The 24751-nt window shown below is 34.9% G+C and overlaps 1 protein-coding gene across 1 annotated transcript in view; it reads left to right on the top strand.

Annotated features, from left to right (window-relative positions):
• LOC140139960 (uncharacterized) overlaps positions 1-24751 on the top strand; it is a 142431-nt gene that overhangs the window by 34253 nt on the left and 83427 nt on the right. The gene's annotated exons all lie outside the window — the stretch shown is intronic.

Here is a 24751-nt window from a genome sequence, read left to right on the forward strand (position 1 = left end):
AAAATATCGTAAACTATTCACTTTTTCAGAGTACATTAATAAAAAACATGACATCCCTAAGTCCTTCAGGATACGTGTGTGTGGTTTTTTAAAACAATAATACGCTTAGACACGAAATACCTCATCACATTATATGATATGGTATGAACGTTAAATTTGCCGCATGCCCTATTCCTAATTACAATGTCTCAGTTAATAGATATTAAAACTCGATCAATTCAATTACTCATAAAGGGCGCATCAGATTATATGATGTGGTACATGTATGAACGTTAAATTTGCCGCATGCCCTCTTCTTAACTACATGTCTTAGTTTAGATATTAAAACTCGATCAACACTAATCAGTGTATTCTTTCACTCATTCAATGCACACCACCCACGCATTATACCCCATTCAATTAGTACACATGATTAAGGGGTACTACACCATTGGCAAATGTTGTGCCTATTTTTGCATTTTTCTCAAAAATTATAGCACATTGGTGACAAGTAGGATATGTATATTATAGGGGCAAGGACTATAACTACTGCACTGAAAATTCAGCAATTAAAGGCAAGTAGTTATTGATTTATTGATCAAATATTGGTTTTCCCCAATTTTTGACTGTAGTTCCACAACTGTTGTGCTGAAATAAAATTTCTAGTGCAGTATTTGTAGTCCTTGCCCCTATAATATACATATCTTACTTGTCACCAATGCGCTATAATGTTTGAGAAAATGTATAAATAGGCAAATTTGGTGAACATCGCACGTTTGTATAATATTTACTTTACTTTTATTAATTTTAATATTTCGACGGCGCGCTCACATTATGATAAGGATAATGAACTGAGTGCAATGCATTAGTCAAGATAATCGCACGCGCCGTGGAGTTATTGCATTTAGCTCGAGAGCCGATAGGCTCGAGAGCTAAATGCAATAACTCCATGGCAAGTGCGATTATCTTGACGAATGCATTTGCACGAGTACATTATCCGTCATATACTTTGAGTGTATTGAAACAATAGGCAATAATAATTGCTGCATTCATTATATTAGTTTGAATATTAGGTAAAATATCTTAAATTTTAAAAACACCGTCAGGTCATTGACCAGGTAGCATTTACTAGTAACTGGTCAAGAAAATTAATCACTGTCTATGTTAGCTATCAATGGTATCGATTGCGCCATACGTCATACTTTAGTAACTTATGCACGCATGGTTTGTAACCAATTGACTTTATGTTGTGATCATTTAATATCGTGGTTCCGAACACAGAGAGCACTGAAGCAGTTGACCTGGAAACAATCGATTTTGACGTCCCACTACATGTAGTACCACGGTGAATGTAGATGAGAAACTTATATATCAATAGTCCTATCAACTGGACTTTATAGTTCTACAATTTGAACTTCAAAATCTACTAATATTGTTAAAACACACGACAGTGGAATTATTCAATTTGTTCAGTGTTATAAAGCATGATCATGATACAAGTATTATACGCTAGTGTGTGTTTCCCGGGCGTGTTTATGTTATATTAGATATAGGCCTACATGTAATTCATTTGTAAAATGCTGAATATTTTGTAATGGTGTCATCTTGTATAATTATGGTCCCTCTGTTTTAGCCCTTTTTATTAATAGAAGCTCGATTATTCTCATTTGATGTTTGATTTATTTGAGTTCATTAATCATAATTTATGGCAATGATAGTTGCAAAATAGAACAGTTTGTAACCTATGATTTACAAAGTGTGTATTAAAAATACCATACCCTATAACTATTTTAACACCACAGAATGTATATTCGTACTTTTTTCGTGGTATATATATCGAACATAGTTATATAAGTTATATAGCAATGTGAAAGTAGTATTTCTAGTATTTAAGCGTGCACGTATTATCTAAAATCTATTGTTTAGCGTGCGGGTTTTAGATAATGTATTGTTTAGCGTGCAGGTTTATATAAACCTGCACGCGAAGTAGTTCGCGAAAATAATGCACGGGAGAAGAATACATAACGATGAATAGAAACGGGCACTAGAAGTATATGACATAATAACGATATTGTATAGGGAATGTTCAAGTAAAAGGGGCTTGTAAAAGCCTCTAAGCGTACTCGTGTTATGAAAAGTGGTTCAGTAGGACAAGCGTGAATAAGACATGGAATCACCAATAATTAAGCGACCATGGAATCCCTCGTAGTTAAGCTGCCGAGATTTTTTCTTTTAATGTATCTAAAACATTCTTGACAGTTGTTACTACCGCGATCTCTGTCATTGGGGTTAGACAGGGTAGACAGGGTACGAAAATGCATTCATGATAAGGTATTACAACATCTTACATAATACAAGGAAAAATTAAGGGACTATAGTTCTGTATAATTCTGAGGCAGGTTTGCAGGAATCTGTTATGCTAGTTTGAATTTTGCGGTTCTTCTTTCTTTCTGAAATTGTATACTTTCATAAACTTATTATTATTAAATCTATAGATAAAACATTATCTAAATAATTATTGCTGCCTTGAGGAAGACATGCGTCAATGACACTTATTTTTTGTTCCAATAAAGTTTTAAGTAATTCATGAACTACAGTTAATTGTGTGCTTTATATATTTTTAAACCGGCATTTGTGACATTTGTATTGAATATAAATAGCATTATTATTTCTTTGACTGTAATAACGTCTCAAAAAATAAGAAAAAAAAAAAGAAAAAAAAAAAGAAAGAAAAGAAAAACCAAAATTTAACCTGAAATATATATGCCTATCTTAAGCATCTCGTATGACCTTACAAAAGTGATCATGCTATACTATTAATCTGTACGTAGAATTTCCGCTTTCGCATGCACCATGTACCTCCGATAAGTATTTCTAGGCAAAAACTGGTAAACATGCATATCAGACTCTAATTTCTTTTCTTTTTTCTATCTAATTTCTGGCCAAGTTTGTGCAAAAGTATCTCACACGTTAGATTATATCCGTCAAACAAAATTGAACAGGAAAAATGTTTTTAAGTTTCTTTTCGAAAAGCAATTGCGATTGCGCTTTTCTTTCTGTTTTCGGAGTAACTTCTCACGCCCGATGAATTTCATATATAGAGGCCTATTTTGTTACATCAAGGAAAGGAATTTCAACTTATATCATCAGCAACCTGAACGAAATCTCTTGATTTCTTCTCCTCTGAATTATTTTGTAAATCGAATATCTGAACCAAGCAGATAACATATCAATAACATATCAATATGTACGCTTCCGCAATAAATTTCAAGCGCACTTCCTTGAGGACAGGAGATTTGTTTCATCTGAGACTTATTACAATAATAATATTTCTTTAAATGAAGCTCTTAACTCTTGAGTATATGGCATTCATATTAAATACCATTATTCAAAGTCATATATTCTAATATGTCTTTCCAAGATGCTAAATGTAACAGGAAAAGCAATCACTTTAGTTGTCATTGAGGCTTTTAAACTTACTGAATTATGCAGTAATTTATGTAAACACCATTAAGCGCTTCCAATTTGTGTAGACTCAGAAAAGGAAATGTAAACATATTTTCAAGTGGTTATATTTGTAAATGTTTTTTCAAGTGTTTATATATATATAGAAAATTTGATTATATACCCGTTATTGAGACTGGAAATGCTACTTTTCATAGGTGAAGTATCAACTTGAGAATTTGAATTACAAATTATGGTATTATTTTGTATCAATATAAATGTGTTTAACATCATTCAAGGAGGAAAACCTTTTTGAATGATTTTTGTGACTATAAATGCGTTTAACATCCTTCAAAGTGGAACAGTTTTTGAATGCTTTTTTGTGACACCATGGTAGTAAGGTTCTGACAGGTTCTGACAGATTTGAAATAATTCTTTTAAACTTCAAAACGGATAACACCTGTGTCAGTTAATATAGTTTATATATTAAGAGAAGAAAACATGATAATCCATACGACAAGCGTCTAAACAATCATCTCACGTTAACTAGCTAATAGGAATCCTAAATCACATGTAGTTTGTAAAATTTAATAAACAAGAAAACACAAAATTGACACACTTTCATGTAATTTGTTCGTATTTTTTATACCCGATACTTTAGGAAATTGTTTAAGCAATTGCGTTTGACGCCAGTTTGATAATTTGGAAGCTTGGTGCCTGTCGGATGTCTTCACTAATGTACAGTGTAGTTACAAATCCTTAACATTACATTAAGTTTATGAAATAAAATGTGACACACTTTAAAAGGAAATGGTTGGTTTGTCGCCAAAATCGATCGAGTTTCAACAGCATGAAAAACAATTCTTAGGAACCAAGTTTGCTGCTGTTGCAACTTAACTGTCGCCTGTATTATATAACCACTATGATAAATTATTGAAAAGGATGGTGTTGGATTGCTTTATTGCTGTTCATTATGCCGTATTTCTTGACACTCCGTAAACTTTGGTGGCTGTTTTTTGCGATTATATTTTTTTATCAAAGAATGTTTGCATAATAAAACAAAATTGAGCCAAAAAAAGCACAGGATGCACCTATGCATTTGTACAAAATTCCATTTTAGGGAAATGGTGCTAGGCGAATTTATGTATGGCGAAGGGTGGTGTAAATTGCTAATTTAATAAATCAGATTTTTTTCATCATATTAAATATCAAAATATAAGACCTATTAATAGGGATATCCATTTTTACGTGATCTTCTGATTCGTCTCAGGATTGTTTTAACCCATAATTGACTAGATTGAGGTATACCGTAGAATTCCGTCTAGAAGCATATATGCCTCTAAACGAGGTTTTTTTTAACGAAAGATATGAAAGGCCAATACCCTTCTCAAAAACATTGCAATAGATTGGTCTTACAAATATACATGTTTGTACAGCCGTCTTTATCAGTAATATAGTTGTTCAAACTCCAAATAACGTTTTTGTTGAGAGTGTCTGCCTCTTGTCTCTTGTGTCAAAAAAACCTCGTTTAGAGGCATATATGCTTCTAGACGGAATTTTACGGTATTTCATGAATGGGATTTTCTCTTTCTGTAAATCTCTCAATACGATTCATGCATAAAACACAATGGTAGATTTTGATACAGTAGTAGTTGTAGTCCTTGCCCCTACAATATACATATCTTACTTGTCACTGATGCACTATAATTTTTTTTGAGAAAAATGCAAAAATAGGCACAACATTGGCCAGGAGTGTAGGACCCCTTTAAGCGATAAAATACTCTACACAATGTTTATATAGAACAATGCACAAAAAAGTGACAAGATGTGTCAATATACAAAGAAGAATGCTTCTCATAATATCATCGTATTTGATTTTTTATCAACTTCATCCTCGGACTTCACACAGGCAGTGTATATTTCAAATGAAGTCACACATTCATTTAATCCCATTTGAAATTCTCCCCGTGTGGAAGATTTAGATCTTTTATCATGTCATTCATAGAGGCTGTGTGGATAACTGGGAAAGCCACGTAGCTCCAGTTTATCATTGCAATGCAAAAAGCATTCGGTTTTGTGGTAAAGCATAAAGCGACTACAGTTTCAACTACCTGCTTTTTGTTTAGTATTGCTTTGTTTTTCATTTGCGATAAAAATCAATCAAAATTTAAATTACAGAATACATTTTCTTGATCCAGTGACAATACTCATGAATATTAAACAAAGCCAAAAGTACTGAATTACGCGGCCATACAATGATGATGTAATTTGCGTGGGTAATTCAAAACGGACAAAGAAACAAGTGTGTTTATAAATCTCTGGGACTTGCTAACCCCAATAAACACACCATCAATTTGAGTTTTAAATCTCTGTGTCCCTCATGTCAGGGAATTTTGCAAATACAATGAATATGGGGTACACTAGAGGAAATTTAAAATGAGAATTCTTTCAAAGCAATGAGAATTGGACAAAACTATGAAAATTTAAAATTGTCTCATTTCTATGAAACTTTCTCATCCAAATGAATGAAAAACAAAACCTGTTACAAGTGTTAAATTTTCTCATTTGAAAGAATTCTCATTATAAATTTCAACTAGTGGTAATCTAAACGGGGTTTCGCCGCATGTATACATTTTGTGGGTGGAGATGAATAAACTGTCTCAAAAGAGTTTTCTTGACAGTTTCTCTATAGAATACCGTTATATAGATACCAAAACCATAAGTGTGACCGATAGTAGGTGTGGTTTGTACAAAAAGTCATGTAGATGAAAATAATCACCATCGTGTAGCCCTAACAACGCCGAGTGCATTACAATTACGAGCTCCGGCTGGCTTCGGTCCAAACAAGATATATCCAAATTATCATACTATGACAAAGGCGGATTCAGACAGCGCACTGTAGGATTTGTTGTTATATTGTGTCCGATTTGAGTGCGGACATATTGTAAAATATTGCCAATCAATTTTCATGAAATTGTACATTCAACGTTCAGTTTTCAAAATTTGGTGACTTGTGTTTGTTATTTTCTGCTTCTACTGGATGTAGCCTGACAAAATATTGGTATTTTTCACTATTGTGGCCCGGATATGAGTGAATTCTGGTGGGAAACTGGTTCTTTGCCCATTTTTTCTTTTTTTCCTTGTCCTTCCGATTTCCTCTTTCATTTCTTGCCAGGGGGACAATTTCGTCGTTCATTTTTATCTAAGGAGCACTCTTCCTACTGCCCCCTCCCCTTTGAGCTGGCTAAGCTACTAAGCTGGTAGCAGTCCCTGGATGATACTACATGTAGACATTTGGTGAGTCTTTGGTCACAGCTTCTTTGCAAAGTCTTTTTGTACACATATGAATTTGAAGAAGATTAATTTTATTACAACGAATGAAGAGGAATACTATTGTCAGTAACCAGAACAAAGAAATATTTGATTTTTCTTCGTCTACGAGATACTATTATTATTGAAATCAAAACATTTTTAACCAGTTAAATGTCATATCAATATTCTCGTTTCCGCGAAAACATTTCAAGCAAACTTCCTTGCGCGCGGGAAACTTGAATCATTCGAGACTTACGCAATAACAATATATCAAGCACTTTGAAGTCGTGAAAACATGGCAATCAGATAACAGAAAACATTTATTATCAATGAAACCTTTCAGCGGAGGAGTTACGTACCATTAATCAAAGTCATATTGTCGTATAGTTCCTCCCAAGATGCCACACGTAGCAGGAAAAACAATCAATATAGTTGTCATTGAACTTTCTGAATTATGCATTGCGTCCTAAATATCCAGATATCGAGCACATAATATAAACACCATTATCGCTTTCTAGTAGAAAAGGAAATATATACATATTTTCAAGTATTTATCTATAAATATTTTACAAACTAGTTTATTTTTAAACGCGTTGATGAAATTGGAAATTCTACTTTTAGCAGGGGAAAAGCATGTAGCAGGGGAAAACACCATCTAGAGAATTTGTTTTAGACGCGACGATAATAACTTTTTTCATGAATGTGTATCAATTTACACGTTAGCCAAGGCGGTATTTTATTTGTTATCAGGCATGCACACTAATTAACAAAATAGCCGGTATGTTTGTTCCCTAGCAGGTACAACTTCTAATTTAACCTTACGTATGGGTTTCGTTGCTTGGACTTTATCAGTTGCTCCAATTATTGCCACCAAATACTATTAGCCTACATACTTATAAACAGTGATATTTAAATCGTTACCGGAGAGTAGACGGAACCACATACTCAATAAAACTCAGAAGAAACTGGAGTACCCGGAGAAAACTTTGGAGAATAAAATATATGGACCTGGATATGAAAGTATATCGCAGTCTCTGCTTTGCTTTGCGACTATCAATGACTATATTAACTCTCTCCACGCGGGTGTCGACTGCAGACGAGAAGTTTTAAAAAAAAATCAAAATTTCAAAAATTTCAGAATTGTAAATTTTCATTACCATATTTGGAATCAACATGAAAAATGCATTAAAATGAGTACAAACAAGCCTAGTATTGGTTCAGTGGTTCTTTAGATAGCTCTTGATATTTTGAGAAAATGTGTCAAAACTTTTTCCATTGAAGCGCATGGCTAGCACGCAGAGCATTAATGATTTGTAAAGGGAAGGAGCACCAGCATAAACATGATAAACGATTTTTAAAAGCCAACATCTGTTTAGTATGAGTATGGGGCAATCTACTCAAGTAACTTTTGGCAAGAGGCATCCCATTATAATACTCTACAGAGATACCTTTGTTATAAAGATCTAATTCTGACATGAGCTCGACAGTCTAATAATATCCATAACTCAAGACCCATGGCAGTAATACTCAACATTGAGCGCATCTCACAGGCAAAATTACCTACTTTTCTATTTTCAACGCGACTTGATTTAATTAACACAATTAATCTGATTTCCTCTGCTTTTCGCTTTTTTATGAATTTCAACTGGAACAACCCAATTGTTGCCTCCAAGACGTCTGCTTCGACATACGAGACACTTCTTATCGCTATCATGTTTTGTTAGACGGTGTTTGCTTGTGTTCAATTGAAGGATGTTGCACTGACAAATGTTTAGTCTACATTATTTACCATTGAATGGAAATATGTTTACGAATCAATATTTTGTGAAGAGGCGCTAGCCTATAATATCGGTTCAGATGTATTTTCCCGAGTGATTTATCTGCTCTACATCAAGCCAAAATGGTGTGGGCATTGGTCCAAACGGGTAATATTGAGGTCCGACACGTCCGCCAGTACTACATGATAAATGATAATTCCAAACAGTAAGAGCGATTTGCCAATGGCAATAACCTAAAAGTCTTAAAATGTATTTTGTATTGATGTCGTGGAAATTTACAATTTGCAACGATCATTTGTTACAAAGACATCTAACCTTATATTGGTAAATCTGACAGAATTGATAGCACTTGAGTTAGAAATTAGACAAGTGATTATAAGTAATTGCCCTAGGCTATGTCATTAAATGAATGAGAAAAAATATCAGGTTATTCAGAGGGGTAGCATTAATATACATGGCATATGCAGCGGTTACGCTGTCGGTTAACCCGTCAGAGTATAAGCATGTGTATTAAACCTTTGCGTATGGCAGATTGTAAATAGAATACAAGCGGTATGGAATCTATAAGCCGACCCTGACGTGATTGAGGAATTGTGTGGTAATAAGTTTCACCGAAAATCTGCGTATTAGGCAAGTATTGGTTAGTCAATTACTCATCTCCAGCGGCACTACGACTGGAATGTAAACAATACAGTCATAATGCAAGAGGTAGTAGCTGAAGTTGGTTATTCGTCGATCTCTTACTCTGGGCTTAGCAATCATAACAATCAAACAATGATATATCTACTTAACACCAACCCTACACCCTCGCAATCCTGCAAGTAGAAATGATCTGGAAACGCGCCTTCGGCAGAAACACGCATTCCTGGTCTTAATCTAAAGTTACATAAACATGATACCGGAACAAGATCTTGCACAGTATGTACGGTACTTGTTAACTACCTGTAGCACTTTTTTAAAATCAGTGCTCGTCGACATGGCATAATCAAATTATCGTCAAAGTAACAGTGATTAATTTTATGGATACAGGAGGAGTCTTTTGAATTAGAGTTAAACAGTGATCACCCGATGGTGTTAAATCATTTGAATCATGTAAATAATTACAATATCCTGTAGCTTAGAAATATTTTTAATTATCTTGACGATATTAAATTACCTGTGCTCATTAGATGAAGGTGAAAACTCAATTTGTTCAAATTGCTTAGAGGTTAACAGAAACATAATACAGCACAGAACATCTTGTTTTGTTACATTCGACAAAGGCCAGGAATGCGTGTTAATTCACTTCTGCCGACGGTGCGTTTCCATATCCTTTATGTACTACTGCACTTGAATAATTTCGTCCCCAGGATAGTATTGCTATGATGTAGAAAATGTCACTGTCCGATTGTTATGGTTGCTAAGTCTATGGCAAGGACAAGGTAAGCCTTATAGCCACAAGCCAATATATACAATACAGACAGTGAGGGACATCCAGTAGTGTTCAAGTTCGTCCCAACTGTAACGTTTACACTTCATTTGCTCGCAGATCTGCTATATTCCGGCAACCGTATTGTCACTTTCTTCAATGGTTTCATCGTCGCCACGAGATTCCATGCAGACACGCCCGCAAGTCGTTCACATTAAGGTCACTCACAATGTAAAGCTCAAAGAATAGACTACATTACATTAACCCTAGAACCCCCTCAATTTTCAATTATAAACGTCATATACCATTATATTTGGTACTGATGTAGTCCTATTGGTCTCCTCTATCTAGTGATACCAAAATAAGTACAAACATTCCCCACATAATGTAACAAAATTTTACAAAAATACGATTTTCACCGAATTTTAAATATCAAAGGAGTTACAATGTTCACCTATTCTAACAAGTAAAAGAGCGAAATGGAAATCGTTGGGCCTCACTAATCCCCCCTTTTATGGTCATCTTTGATGGCCGGTCGTACCCCGGGTTAGTGCTGGGGTAAAAAAAAAGATGTATCTACGATTAGCTAAGGTCGTTTGAGCGTAAACGGACGGATAAAAATTCTTAGGGGTGGTACTTCCCCCCTTCGTAGTTCTGGGGTGGTACCCCCACCGTAGTTCTAGAGTTAATGATATACTGTAATTGATTATTAATTGATTATAAGTGATATATTAAATAGCTAGCTAGATAATGACTTGGATTTTGGTTCACATTCAGCTGAAAATTCAGTTTGTTAGCCCCCCAAATAGCCCCAAAATATTTACTCATATTATTTGGCTAAATAAAATTTAGAATATATGTAAATAGCGCCCTCAATTTCCACACAAATATACAGTTGATAGAATAAAAAACAGAAAAAATGCTTTGATAAGGATACGTAAATCTATGTTAAAAATAGCTGAAAATGTGTATAATGTTGGTATTTTCTTGGACCAGAGTTGAATATGCTAAAATGTTTTGTAAGAAAATTTAAGAAAAGATCATCAAACAACCGAAAAGGATGGACTTACGATTCGTTTAAGATATTTGATAGTGCACCGTAAAAAAAAATATGTTTGGCGAATAATTAGTTAGTGTTTCAGACGGTTTTAGACCTGTCCAACGGCGAACCCAATAAAAAACTTACTAATTGTTATGAAGTCCCGTCGTAAAATGTTCCCACAATATGTTTGGACCAGTTCAAGCAATTTAACTTCGGGGTTTATGTCCCAGTGAATCAGGTTATAATAAGAAAAATGTACGTAAATACAGTTTAACTTGCCTCATAAGGGCTCTGATAGCACCGTTTTCATGTATTGTATTTTTGGTGGAATCTGTGAGCACATCAGACATATCGAATTGCATTTTGACCACGAGGAATGTCCTTCTGATATCAAATAATTTTGATTTTTTTTTAATTCGTGATATAATACATACATTTTTTTATGGCAAATGATTACAAATTTATATTTTTGAAATTTAAAGGCATAAATCTAAAGATATGATATGCACTTAAGGTGTATGTAGCTGGAATAAATATTTAAAAAAACATTTAAATTTTTTTTTTTTTTCATTAAATAAATTTGTATTATATCGCGAATTTCAAAAAATCAATAATATTTGATATCAGAGAGACATTCCGCGTATTCAGAATGCATTTCGATATGTGCGATGTGCTCTCAGGTCCCACAAAAATTACTGTGCAAACGTTGCTGTCCGATTCCTTAATAAAATTCTTACTCACTTTGTATATTCAAAGCTCATCAACAATGCGGCTTCGCCAGATATTTGCCTTGCCCTTATTTACTATAAAATGTAATTTCAAACAAATCAAGGACTGGAAAATAAATTATCTCGCTGTGTTTCGGTACACGAAAAGCACGTAGCTTCATTAAACTAAGTATAACATTTCATTAAACTATTTCATTATTAATAACACCTATAGTGATTTTAATATTGAAATACAGATTAAGATTGATTTCGCTTAAAACTAATCAGTCTTGCCATAATTAACCTGAAACAAAGAAAGCCATTTCAACACTAGCACATTTGATTGCACTTTATACATGCTATTTTTGCCGATACGAGCGTAACAATATACAATATTCTGAATAATGTATCCATGAATATAAATAGGAGTTGGAGATTACTTTCTTCACACATTTCTGTCTCATGTGACTACCCCCCACCCCAGTAAAAATGCGGGATCTGTTTTGTTCATTATCAACATACTTTATTCATGCTTTGCTGTAGAAGCTTTAGACAGTATCTGAGATTTGTTACATGTACTTACAGTTATAGATACTGTGTATTCTACTTAGAGAACAAATTGATTGGAAAATTAATTATTGCAGTCGATATCCATGCACCCTTATAAAAGCTATGACCTCAAAGTCCCGCACATGGACTGTGAATTTCAAATGGAATTTCCTTAATGGCATAAGAAACCATTCAAACACAGCTACACTCAGCACAGCGTTGCTCACTATATTTTATAGAGCATGGTCATACGCCCAACCTTGCCTTATAGATACAATAAAGATGGATTGAAACCAATCAAATGACGAGCTTTACTGTTCATATTCATAAGTATTTCAAAAATTCTTATATAATTGACACCAAATGTACTGCTAATTGCATAAACTTTTTTGATTAACACCAAAGAGCTTTGTGCCATTATTTCAAAGCTGTAAATTTTTTATACTGTGGAAATGAGACATTTAGTGAGAAACGGCCAAAATGGAAATAATTTAAATGTTCTCATTCTTTTGGATGAGAAAATAATAATGTTTGTTTTGAGCTCAGCGGGGATTACCAATACTCACCAGGTTTAATAAGACAGTAATGATTGACACACACACCACGAAGTTTCTCATCCAAAGGAATGAGAAAATATAATTTTTCACATTTTGGCCGTTTCTCTCCAAAATGTTCGTTTGCTCATTCAAAACTTCCTTTAGTGACTGTGTTGAATTTTCATTATTAATTTGATGGTTTAGAATTGTCAAAAGTGAGCACCGTCAATCACTAAAGTACTTATAATTTACATGAAAAGAAATATTGATTATAAGGAAAAGAAGAGTGTCAAGTTAAAATTGCCTTAGTTAAAAAGCAGTGTGCCCAAACACTATACTTGTGTGCGCTTAGCCGTATAACTTAGTATGCATGTAGAAATGCAATGAGTTAGTATGAATTGGGGGACTTCATTTGTAATTTACATCCCCTGTGTGGCAGATTAAGGTCATGTTTCCCTTAAGGGTGTACGGATTTCAACTGAAGTAGCTCAATAACTCCCAAGTCAAAACGCTGTATAGGTTTTGATATTTATTTGAAGATACTGCGTGCTTACTTGGCAGTTCGGACTTATACATCGTTATATCACAGAGTTCATAAATGATTCATTGCAGATATTGAAATCTGAACTAGAGCGTGGAGCACTAAATATTATTTTGTATTTTGTAAAATCCGTAAGAGCTCAATCAACAGGGAAATACCTCTCTATATAATATTAGCAGCGTGATGATTACCATTTATGACCCGCTCCCACAAAATCAGAACATTTGGAAGTTTTGCTTTTTTAGATTCTGATATTTTTGTCAGATAAGAAAGTCAGCTAGCATTGGCAGCACGTTTGTGTACACATTATTTAGAAAGATCGCGATTTCCAAACGTAGCAGCGACCGTACGTGGAATCTATTCAAAATCCCGTTACAGGAGAGTGATTTTGAATAGATTCCACGTACGTTTGGAAATCGCAATCTCTCTAATACTCTATTAAAGGCAAGGATTCTTTAAATTTTAGTACCAACCTTGTTCTGAGAAATAAATATAAGTTTATAGAGTTAATTTCTCAAATAACTTAGCATTGGACGGGGATTAACAAAAACACTCATTGATATAATAATGTGTTTTTAAACACTTCCATGCCTTTATGGGTATTACATCTAAAGCACAAATCAATTTCAAAAATTTGACTTTTTTAGACCTGCTGAGATGTTCCTAGTTTGGTGAAAACGGGCCACATTAGTAAACGCAGTTATCCGACTTACTAAAATTAAACGATTCATCAAATTACTCCCATGACACGTTTTAACAGCTGAATACTGCTGAGCATACATCCAGAAGAACAGGTTTAAATCAGGTTTTTCCAGCAATAACTTACGAGCTTTTAATATTCCAATTATGGTAATGGCACTTGTAATAAATTCTTTGATATTATTCTAGGGCCGACCTTTGGGAGAGTGTAAAGAAAAGTAAATAGTATTCCCTTTCCTTCCGTAAAAATCTAAATAAGTATTCCCTTTCACTTAGAAGCGTCTTCACATAATTGTACCAGAAAAGAGGCATTAACCATCCTACTAAGAGGTGAGGGGCTGCTACCCCATGGATTTCTTCATTAGCAACGCTCCAATAACCAACACAACTTAATAATAGAACCTACCAACGCATCCAAGTAAAGGTGGATAATCAAACTCAATCATTATAAGAAGCATTGAGTAAAAAAATGAATATATAGCGATGTTTGGCAACAATGAACTTAAGACCATTTTTGTGTGCACTCGCATTATAACTTCACAATGTTTTGACTTTATGATCTTATTTTGGTATTTACTGGATAGATGACTTTCATTTCTATCCATTGGTACCAAAAAAGAAAATTGTTTTTACTAAATATAATCGAAAGGTAAAGGTTAAGATATATTGCCTAGCGTTAGATTAGAAAGTATTTAATATGGAGTCATATTTCACTCCACCAAATGAGTGTCATTAATTAAGCTACATGTAAATACTCTAACAGTGTTGGCATGATTAATAATCTGGTATGTTTGGCGGGATAATAAAAGTTCCGCTTTTTGCCAAACTACCGATTGCAGAAGAATTAAAGAACCAGATGTACAGCCCTTTATATCATAACCAAAGTAAAGCAAGCAGCTATTTAGCTCTGATTTAAGACCTCATTTTTTGAAATTAAAGAAACGGTGATCTAAAACCCAAGGAAGTAACGAAATCAAAAGTTGTATTTTATCTTCTACTCAACGAGACACGACGCTAGTTCGCTTGTTCGTTACTCTTGAAAAAGTGGCAATGACACATTTTTAAAACGTGTGTCATTTTAAGCTCAGCCTCTTCGTCGCATGGTATTTCCAATGCCGTATGATCACAATTATACACTGCGCAAAAATTATTGTTACTCTTGAAAAAGTTGCGATGACTTGACAAACCAAAAACTGTATTGAACAAATCAATAAATGCGCCAAGTACAGCATTTTATTATGCGAATTTTGACATCTCATTTGTTACGCTACGATCTCGTTTAAGAGAAGTATCTAAATTTTCAGGTAAATGAAGCCGAAAATTTAAATACTTCTATTCAACGAGATCGCAGCGCAACAAATGAGATGTCAAAACTCGCAATGAAAATGCTGTGTTTAGCCCAATGATTGATTCGTTCAATACAGTTTTTGGTTTTTTAAAGTCATCGCAACTTTTTCAAGAGAAACGATAATTTTTCCGCAATGTATTATTGTGATCATACGGCATGGAAAATACCATGCGGCGAACTGTAATGCAAGGCGAAGCGTAGGCTAAGCTTAAAATGACACTAATTCTAACAATTTAAAGCAAAAATGTTTCAAAGTTTATAAAATCGTTGCTATAATCCGTGAAATGTGCTCATATATTCTCATGTAGTGATTTAAAGACATAAAACAGCATACGCATTTTTGGACCTGGCATGACACTGTATAGGGTATATAAATGCGTACCTTACGCGTTTTACTGACCTAGTATAGAATATCTAATGCTATTGTAATAGTTCATGTTTGCGACATATTTACTTAATGATATGAAAAAAATAACCTCCTAAAATGTTTTTAGATAAATCAGATTTAAACAACCTTTTGAATACTTGCTTCGATTTCCTGCTACGGAAAACTGGATCATTGATAATGGAAAACATATAAGCCATACTTACTCCTTAAAAGGATTCTAGATATGTCACTTTTGTGAACGTAACATTTTTGTTAAAGTAACGAGTAACTCACGTTGGGTACTTACGAAACTCTTCATTTAGCATTTTTAAGAAGTAGATCAAAAATAAATCAAGTTGTTCATAGTTAATACGACTCTCATTATTACAGTATACTGATGCACAAACTTAATCAAATCGTACTAATATAAACTCGATGACGAACTCCTTTAACGATAACATTAAATTTTTTGAACATATGATTTATGTAAATCCGCTGCACTTGGCAATTTGAGCACCATTTGGAGTGAGAGTACGCAGAAATTGGGTTAATTTGGTAATCAGGCCATCTTCTAAAATACTCTCTAATTGCACAGAAGGAGGCATTTAAGACGGTTCTCTATATCAGAACGCTATTAGGTATATCGAACGGGTTCATGTTATCGTATCTTCATATCAAAATATCGTGTGAGGTTTGGAACACTAATAATGTTTTTTTACGAAAAGTTAATGTTTGAATGACACCAATGGCACATTATAAATATTGATTTAGATCACGCTATTTCAAGATCAAGGATTTATAGTGAGTTGTATTTAGGTTGCTTTTAATCAAGATCGTCAGAGAGAGTGCTTTTTTTCTTTCTACTTTAGGCACTAAAGGAGCAAGCGCTACCGTACCACGTAGTACTAACTACTCTATCTGTTTTATGTATAGCTGTCAATGTGAATACACGCAAGGTTAGAGCAGATTTTATTTACTTGCCTGTTTTGAAGGCAGTGGTGGACATATCACGGTTGTTTTATTTGATAATTAATTAATTTTTCTAACAAAACATTAATATAATTCAACAGCTATCACACTATAATAACTGTGCATACACGCATTTTTTGTAGACATTTTTAACATAGATTTTCGTGTCTACGTCAAATTATTAATTTTTCCTGCTTTTAGTGGTAATTTAAATTCTATTAACTATACATTTGCGCGCAAATTGAGGGCGCTATTTACATATGTTTTAAATTCAAATTAGCCAAATAATATGAGTTATACCTTACATTTCATGATAAAAAGTGTTTTTTAACATTCTCTTGTCATTTGTTAGCCCGTTTGCTGATCTTGTAATACTATTTTACAAGTGTCTACCCCTTGTAAAGATGCAAACAAGATTTTAGATAAATAGCGCCACCATTGTTCAACTTTTCTTAAAAATGACTCAGCTTTACATGCCATGAAACAACCTTGACATAACATAATGTGTACCATGGGAAACGTGTGTGTAATTTCTTTCTTTTTTTTAAGTCAAGGCAATAATGATCTTTGGTAGGGTATTTTCTTTGTTGAACAGAAATTGCGAAAATGTACAAAAATAAAAATACACTGTAAAAATATGTCTTGGCTGGTATACTTTGAGCAAAAGTGTTTTGCAAAACAAGCTAAAGCATATACGTTCAATTACGTAATTTCTTTTTCTTTTAAAAACAAGTTCATTCTTTGAAATGCAGTGTATAGTGAAACAGAACATGCTCATAAAAGGTGAGTGATCTGCGCGACAGTGCGTGTGTGCAAACTAAACAAAATAGTTCTGATATTGGCATCCGCTTGCTGAGCGGCGCGGTGCACGCGCATTGCAGACAAATGAGCATAGTCAATGCTTGCAATTGGCTGATACATCATGCTTCTTTCTGACGCGGCAAGTGGTATAGGGCAGGGGCATAAAACATCTTAATAGCAAGATTTTCACAACGGTGTCCTGTAAAGAGGCTGCAGACATAGGCTACGTGCAATCAAATTTCAAATAAGATACTAGTATGTCTTCATCAAGCACATGAAGCAATAATATTTCATGTTTAAATGAACCGTCTTACATTGCGTCCTATGTGTCTCATGGATGGTATATAGATGTTCACCCATGGACCACTAATTTGACAATATCGCTAAACCATTATTATTGACGTTATACATCCGATATATGTGGGACAAAATCGTGTATAACTTGGTAACTCGATCTGCCTTAACAGCTCAGTAACAATTTACGATCTGTAACACGTGTGCCTCGACTCCTGTCAAAAAATGCAAAGTAAATGGGACAAAAACCAATAAAGGTATAAATTACTCTCATCCTCCGATCGAAGGTTAAGCGAACAGATACACGAAATTTTACCTTCTTATGCGAATAGGAATGGTATTTTGCCAAAGGTTTTCAGAATTTAAAAATGCATTCCTAATTTATGAAGTAAACTTCACTGGTAGTCAGTACAAAAATGGATGAAAATTACTCTTCAGTAAATATTCATAATATTTAAATCTGACTTTTGACATAATGTTTTGATTAAAAACGTGATTTTGGTATTGTTTTGCCATCTGTGTAGATTTAGGTAACACGTTGGTGTATTTATGACCTATATTAAATAGTGCAGTACTTTCAAGAGTCCTCTAACGGACGTGACTTCCATAACTGAGAATATCAGAATTGTGGAGGATATCGCGCGGATAATAAAACAAGAACATGAATTGAAGTTAAAACTTTAATTCATTTTATTTACCACTACGTATAAATATAAACAACAAATGAGGTCAGAACTCAAGGCAGCCAAAAAGAAACAGGGTTCACAGCAAAGCAATGCAGGGGATGAGCCAGAATTAGGATGGGTTGCTGTTTAGCAGCCTAACAAAGTAAGGAACTGGACTCCTAGCAAACCTGTCAGTACGGGCACGGAGTTAGGAAAGATTGGCATTGTTTCTTTGTCTACCATGAGCCTGACCTCTGCTGGGAGGAAGCACCTTGATGGTCCGATCACACAATGTGCGAGCAAAGTTAAGGCAATGTTGCTCCCTCCTATCAGACAGCTTATCACACACAACAAGAGCATTGTCATAAGACACATAATTGGACCCAAGGATAATTCTCATAGCTCTTTTCTGGATGTTCTCAAGCTTGATGGCCTGCTTGGAAGTGAGCGTGGAGTGCCAAATGACATCGAAATATACAACCAGGGGTCTAATATATCCTCTGTAAACGGTCACTAACTCGGATGTATTGAACCCAAACTTATTTAGAGACGAAGCATGAATAGTCTTCCACATTATTGGAATTCTTCCACATGTGGTCAACTTTACCATCCCATTTGAGGTCAGTCTGGAGCCAAATACCTAACACTTTGGCAGAAGACACAAAAGAGAGAGGAGTGGGACCAATTTTTAAGTCTGGCTGAGGAGGAGAATCTGTCTTGAAACAAATTTACATACAAATTTTGGAACAACTATGTGTTAGTTGTGGATTTTGTTCATTTTGAACAATAATTTCGTCGGGTGTATTACATAGTGACGGATGTTAAACTTCGCCAGAAAAAATGTTTTTGAGTTAGACGCGATCAAAGAGTACGCTACTTTGTGATCAACCATAGCAGAACACTAAAAAGTAAAATCCTCCAAAAGTTGCTGTATTTAAAAAAAACTAGTATCAAAAGTATCTTGAAACATCTATCACATGAAGAATTATTCGCTATTAAATCAGTAAAATGATTACAAAGTTATACGTCAGTATGTAAAAACGTGAAAACGTTGCACCCTAACATCCGTCACACATCCGTCGCTAATCTGGTCTCTCGTGTTGATCTATGGACATCCGTCACACATCCGTCACTATGTCTTGCGCATAAAAGTCGGATCAAGGAAGAACTTCGAAGCATCCGTCGGTTCTTTACGCTTATTATTAAACGCTTTTTTCATGATAAAACCGACTCGTCACGAGTGCCCACGACATACATGGCATATTGTATTTGAGTATTACTAGTTCTCACTCTCGTGATATAGCTAATCACACAAGCTGTAACTTCTTTTTACAAAACGCCAATGATTGTATTCAGTTTTTACCAATTTACACTGTATTATCTGTTAATTTGGACCTCTAAACGCCTCTGAACATATTTTGATCATCTTTCAATAACCTACTCATTAAAAAGGATCATATTTTCATTTTTTTATTACTTAATCATCCCTTTTATATTGTAAAGCTTTGAAATAATGCCTCTAAATAATTGTCGAATCAACTCGAACCATTAAAAATTTATTAAAAGTGATATTTTACTAAAATAATGATCCATTGAATATCTGCTCTACGTTATCAACATCCGTCAAGAAATCATGTAGGTTTCAATGAACAATATTGAATTACGTACGTTCAAATTGAAAAATATGTTTTACATAGTGACGGATGTGACAGAAACGCCATACAATTTAGTTGTTTTTCCGAGTATACGGCGTTTTACATAGTGACGGATGTTTAGATACGTCACTATGTAAAACGTCGGGTAATGTAATATATCAACATCCGTCAATTGCATAATTAATTAACTAATGCAAACTTCGGCTTCAAATCTTGGTAATATTATACTACTCACTATTTAAAATACATTGGCCAATTTTCATAAAAATTACAAACATCAACATCCGTCACTATGTAATGCACCCGACGATTTATTCTAAAGAAAATGGGAATGCTTTACCCTAGAACTATGAAGCTGCGTGATTGCACCAAACCCCCCTAAGATTTTTTATCCGTCATAAAAAAAAAACGCACGCGTTTACGCCTAAACAACAAGCTTGTCGTAGATCCATCCCTTTTGCTCATGCTAGTGACACAATGTTTACCCCAGCACCTTAGCCGGGGATAGGATAGACCGGCCATGAAAGATAATTACAGAGGAGGGTGGTGAGGCCCAGTTTTTTTCTACAGTAAAATAAATGATTTTCATTTCGCTTTTGTGAAATTATTCTAAAGCTACCGCCTTTTTACTTGTTAGTTCCAAAATATGGCTCTAGGGTTAACACATTTTAGTGACGTTTCACCACTACACTAGTGGATTCGAGCAACGCTTCCTATCTCATACGCAACAGAAACCGCCGTAGAGTTTGTGATGAGTTGTTGATTGCGCAGGTCTCCTGTGGATCTAAATGATTTCTTTGAGACACCTGGTAGTTTTATCAGCTTCACAATCAATGATTTTAGAGTCATCCCAATTGACGGAGTGATGCGTAGAGGCCACATGATCCTACGCACTAAAATAATATTTGACTCATCACCACCTCTACGGCGCTGCCCATAAAAGAAACAGTCAGATGTGATCATTCTGAGCAGTCAATACCTGTATACTCTTAGTCATTGGGTGGAGCGATAACTCAGCGATTATGTTATGGGGAAATACCATGTGAAGTCGAAGATGAGCCTAGTACTGCTAGTAGGACACTTGGGTATTCTAAAAATTAAAAAATCACTGTTTTGATTTATTTTAATCGTTTATAAAATTCGTTACAATAAACCGTGTAATGCGCTCACCACTTGCGCATGTTGTGAGATTGTCTAAAGACTTAAAAGGGCTGCAGGACATATTACAGCTCATCGATCTAGTATTACACCGCGTATCATACTCCCTTACAGACCTAGTACGGAATATCCAAGGTTAACTGTATCTTCAATGTTGCCGATATCTTTACTTAAAGTCATGATAAAACGCAAAATTTTAAGAAACTTTGATACATCAGTTTTGATCTCATTTGATCGAATACTAATAAATAAATCGTGAGTTTCTACTGCAAACTAGGTTATTAATATTAAAATATAAACCAGCTTACCCCTTGACAAGATTCCAGAAATGTCACGATTGTTAAAATTACATTTTTGTTAACGCCAACGTTAACTCAAGCTGGGTACTTTCGAAATCACATCATCAAATTGAACCAAAAATGAATGCACAAACTTGTGAAACTAAAGTTCATACGTGAATAATTCGATGATTACCCAAAATTGTTACATGTAACAACTCCTATAACGATTTCTTACATAAGATTTTATGGAAGTCCGCTACACTTGGAATTTGAGTACCAATGTGGAGTGAGGGTCTGCAGAAATTGGGTTAACATGGTAATCAGGGCATCTTCAAACTCTCTAATTGCAAAGGGGCAATTTATACAATACTCTATATCAGAACGCTATTAGGTATATCGAAAGGGTTCATGTTATTTTCCTTCATTTCAGAATATTGTGTGAAAAACTAATGGTTTCTGATGGAAAGTTAATGTTTGAATAAAGTCAAGTATATCATCACGTTATTTCAGGATTAAGGATTTATAGTGAGATTTCAAATCCAAATCGTCAGAAAGATAGTGTTTGTCCCTATATACTTTTGGCCATAAAAGAGTGAGTGCTACCTTACCTACTCTATATGAAAAAGAATGACTTAAATACAACGGTTTAAAACCAATAAAGCGTATACCGCACTTTCGAATCTGTTTAAATTAGAAATGTGTTGCCTTTCAGCACTCAAAGAAAATACAAAATGTGTTGCCAAAAACGAATTCTCAAAGTAATTACACAGGTGTATGTTAGTTGGATTGGTGGTTGGCGGGGTGTGTGTGTGTGTGCTTGACAGGTAGGGGTGTATTTGATGTGTGTTTTGTTTGAAATCAATGGTCGAATTAAGTGAGGCGTTGTATCTGGGATTCGGTTTGGTGTCAGTGCTTGAAGCTATATAGGTTTAGGGCAGAGGTTTAGTTTAAACCGCAGTGTACAAAGTATATATCCCCAGCATTAAGCTAGTGGAATAACAATGTTGTCAATAAAATGAGGATAATTGATGGATTTACGATTTACTTAACTTGGAATTGAGCATAAGCGTTAAGCGAATGAAAAACCGTAGGGGATACACTTCTTTGTAATACGACGTTTAATGTATTAAAACAAATGTTAAAAGCATTATGTAAACATGAACATGTTGGCGAATCTGAGACTGAAATACAAGACTTTAATTATTGAAAAAATCCAAGTTTTGGTCGTTGACATCTGCGGATGTAAAACCTTTCCTTCAAGGACTGTATGTGTGTAAGTGATATCTAAGCTACAAGGAGTAGCTGGCCTTGACGTCAACAAAATGTTGTCAGAATGGCAACTTTACACGCGGCCTTTTCCTTCCATTAATTATTTCTCTTGATTAATCTGGGATTTGATAGAGCTTCACACGCAGCTTCTTGATCATTGCACACAGTTTAACTCTCGCTTGAGTGCTTATGTTACAATTAGTGACAGAAAAATCAGTTCAAACTTTGGTGAGGGTACCACCGGTGAATTACATTTACAATAAGTATACAACAATCACAGTATTTCTAGAAGCTTCAATATCGTTTTTTTTGGTTAAAATTGCGCCATTCATTTATTACACTACAAGACATATGGAAATATTAATTGATTTATTGTCTTCATTGACTAATTTCTTTCAAGATCATTGTGTTTAACATTAAGTGGAACACAGCAGTTTAATTATATGACTAAAACGGAAAAATATGTCTAAAACTAGGAAAATATGACCTGCTACCCGCTTGTCTGAATAGACGCTAAAAAACCCACGTAGTTCGTGTTACAAAACATGGCTCAGCAGGACGAGTGTTAACATTAAAATACCTAATTACTCTTTTTTTTTCAAATTCCCTCAATATTTTTGGAGTTTGCAGAGTCAATACTTCTATCGCTGACAAAATATTCCTACTTTAATGCATGATGTTTATTTAGGTTTTGTGTGTATAGCTGTAGATGTGAACACACGCTAGGTTAGAGTATATTTTATTTACTTGCCTTTTTGATGGAAATTGTATTATAACATAATGTGTACCATGGGAAATATATGTGCAATTACTTTTTAGAAGCAAGGCAATACGATCTATGGTAGGGTTTTTATATTAGTTTTAAAGAACAGAAAATGCGCAGAGCGTTAGCAAACAAATGTACATTGTAAGAATGTGTCTTGGCTAGTAAACTTTGAGCAAAAGGTTTCAGTTACAAGCCAAGGCATTTATAGAGTTCATTGGTAGATAACCAGCGCGGTCATTTACGGAGTTTAATTTCACCCTTCTTAAGATGAGCACTCCTGGTGTAGTTCTCTCTTGGAAGATGACAAAATCACCTTGTTCCAGTCTAACTAACAAACAAACAAAATCAGCTTGTTACACTAGCAAGTGCAACACCGTTACAACGGTCCACCCGGGGTGATGTAAGGCAGCAGGCAGGACTAGTATATAGCTATGAAAAGTGTCGTTGAGGAATAGTCGTTAGTAAAACATCAACATTGTCACCATCGAAGCCCATTTTCATTGTATAGTCTCATTTCACCCTTCTTAAGATGAGCACTCCTGGTGTAGTTCTCTCTTGGAAGATGACACAATCACCTTGTTGCAGTCTAACTAACAAACAAACAAACAAAATCAGCTTGTTACACTAGCAAGTGCAACACCGTTACAATGGTCCACCCGGGGTGATGTAACGCAGCAGGCAGGACTAGTGTATAGCTATGAAAAGTGTCGTTGAGGAATAGTCGTTGGTAAAACATCAACATTGTCACCATCGAAGCCCATTTTCATTGTATAGTGTGCACCGGGGTCTCTGGACTTAGGACCAGACTTTAGCGGGTTAACCGGTTTATGAGCTCAACTTTCCCCATTCCCCCAGTGCATATCGATTGTGTTGGTATAAACGCTATCTGTCGGAATGCCTTTGTATTTCTGCATAGCCAGATGATGTAGCTGGCTCTCAGAGCTGTTTTGGAGGCAGTGTCTAGGATTGGTTTTCTTTTTCCCCCTTGGGACTCCTAACGCATCTAAACACTTCGTTAGTGATGTGTTATAGAAGCCTCTACTTCCCACTTCTACTGGGAAGTAAAACACAGTCCATCCTCTGTTTTCACATTCGGCTACCAGGTCTTCGTATTTACACTTTTTCCTGGCGTACGCATTGGCTAGGTTCTCCTCCGATGGTACTGTCAATTCTATGATGATTG

Source organism: Amphiura filiformis, chromosome 18 (genome assembly GCF_039555335.1).
Source record: "Amphiura filiformis chromosome 18, Afil_fr2py, whole genome shotgun sequence".
NCBI classification, from domain to species: domain Eukaryota; kingdom Metazoa; phylum Echinodermata; class Ophiuroidea; order Amphilepidida; family Amphiuridae; genus Amphiura; species Amphiura filiformis.